This window comes from Leuresthes tenuis, unplaced genomic scaffold (assembly GCF_036924035.1).
Source record: "Leuresthes tenuis unplaced genomic scaffold, fLeuTen1.0.hap1 SCAF_2, whole genome shotgun sequence".
Taxonomy (NCBI): domain Eukaryota; kingdom Metazoa; phylum Chordata; class Actinopteri; order Atheriniformes; family Atherinopsidae; genus Leuresthes; species Leuresthes tenuis.
This window is the reverse complement of record NW_027325356.1, coordinates 2,277,995-2,279,805: the sequence shown is the minus strand read 5'-3', so window position 1 is coordinate 2,279,805 and position 1,811 is coordinate 2,277,995. Positions and strand designations below refer to the sequence as shown.

Below are 1,811 nucleotides of genomic sequence, written 5' to 3'. Positions count from 1 at the left end.
AAAATGTAAGCTTACAATATCTCTGATGGTCTTCACTGGTTTTTGATGTTTGTGTTTCTGCATTTAAACTTACAAATGAAGGTATAACATCAGAGCTAACAATACTAAGTCTGAGTGCAGGCATAGAGGGAAGTACAGAGCTGGAGATGATCTCTGAAGAGCTGGCTCTTCAAGAGTTTCTAGAAGACAGGAATGCATTTGTTCTGGTAGCACTTCGTAGGTTATTCCACCATCACGGAACAACATTATGAAGTATTCTGAGTGATTTGCACGCCATATTAGCAAGATAACTGAAGCTGCTACATAAATATCCAGGCACGGATGGGGATTGAACCCATGATCTTTGGTTTACGAGACCAACGCCTTACCACTTGGCCACCATGCCCTGTTGTTAGGTGCTAATATCGGATAGCATAGCATAGCTAGCATAGCATAGCTGACAGCTAACTTGGTGTGGGACAGCGGCTGCACTGATGGCTAATGTTAGCTTGTTAGCTTGGGCAGCGCTGGTTATAGCAACAGTAATTGTTCTTGACAATGAGTGCTCAAACATTTCCTGTTCAGTAACTGTGTGACCTGACAATTCAGGAAGTATTTATTCAATGAAACATGTCCTGGCTTACAAATCCTTAGATTCATAGAATAACATTCTCCTTGAAGTTATTCTCACAGGATCCCAGTCAACGGTTTACTTCTCTGGATGTACAATCTTCTGCTTTTGGCTAACAGCGGTCACAGTAATGAACAATTTCCATCAATCTTTTTGCAGGTTGGCAGAATCTGTCGTCTCTGCACCGCTAAACAGATTAAGATGAAAACTGCCCCCTGCCCCATCGTGCATGCACCTCTGTGATGATGTTGCACAGAAACCCGTCTATATATCCATTACCTGATCAGCTGAGTCCGTCAGAGCTGTGTCAGACTCGTTGTTGAGCTTACAATCATTCTGCAAAGATTTGAAAGATGGTATTTGTTCTTTTCAGGCTTTTCTTTCATTTCAGAGTTGGTATTTTGGGATTACAGCGGCAGAATTGTAAATCACAGTGGATTAGTGACAGGATTTGTGCAGCCAGTGTGCATGAAAATGAGCAACAACACAGACATTAATGATGGCAGCATTCCTATTCCTGACGTGCAAACTTCTTAACATAAAGAGGGAGAATTATTTGATTCATTAGAATGTACTGAATGATTTAACTATATTACTGTTTTAGCTTTATCTTATTAGTCTTTTACTAGTTCAGGCGGACAAAGAGAAGCGCTGGTCTGTCCCACCAAATGAACAGACTTTATAACCAGGGCAGCCTTCATACCTTCTGTCTGCTCCGAGTTGCTTCATCTCACTCTTTCCACCTCTTCAGCCTCTTCCTGCAAACTGTTTTTTTCTCTCATGCTGTGTTAAATCACATTCAGTGAGCTGCATGGCTGTAATGAGCCCTCTACATCAAAGTGCAACCGAAGGTTAGGGAAAGAATAAAAGCTCGTCCCTGGTGGTCAGTTTGTGATCTTTGGACCATTTGTGTCATGCCTGCTTGAATTATTCCAGACCAGTACACAAACAGAGCCAACTCCAGATGCACTGTGCTGTTGCTCGGCCTGTGATTGGCTGGTGCATGTCCGGATTGGACCCCAGTTCTTGCCCAGTATGGGTGGGAGAGGCTCCTGCCTCCTGAACACTACACAGGGTACTGATCATGGAGGATTTGAAGAAGAATCTATGTTATAAACATTTTATTTCTGTCTCAGATTAGTAAAAAAAGGTGATTTGTCTCCTTCCTCTTCAGCTGCTAAGGCTGACAGACTTTAACAAC

The 1,811-nt window shown here is 42.5% G+C and overlaps 1 non-coding gene across 1 annotated transcript; it reads right to left on the bottom strand.

Moving 5' to 3' along the window:
• Window positions 1–313: 313 nt before the first annotated feature.
• On the bottom strand, window positions 314–385 carry trnat-cgu (transfer RNA threonine (anticodon CGU)). The gene has a single exon. It is a non-coding gene; the product is annotated as a tRNA-Thr (tRNA).
• Window positions 386–1,811: the final 1,426 nt, after the last annotated feature.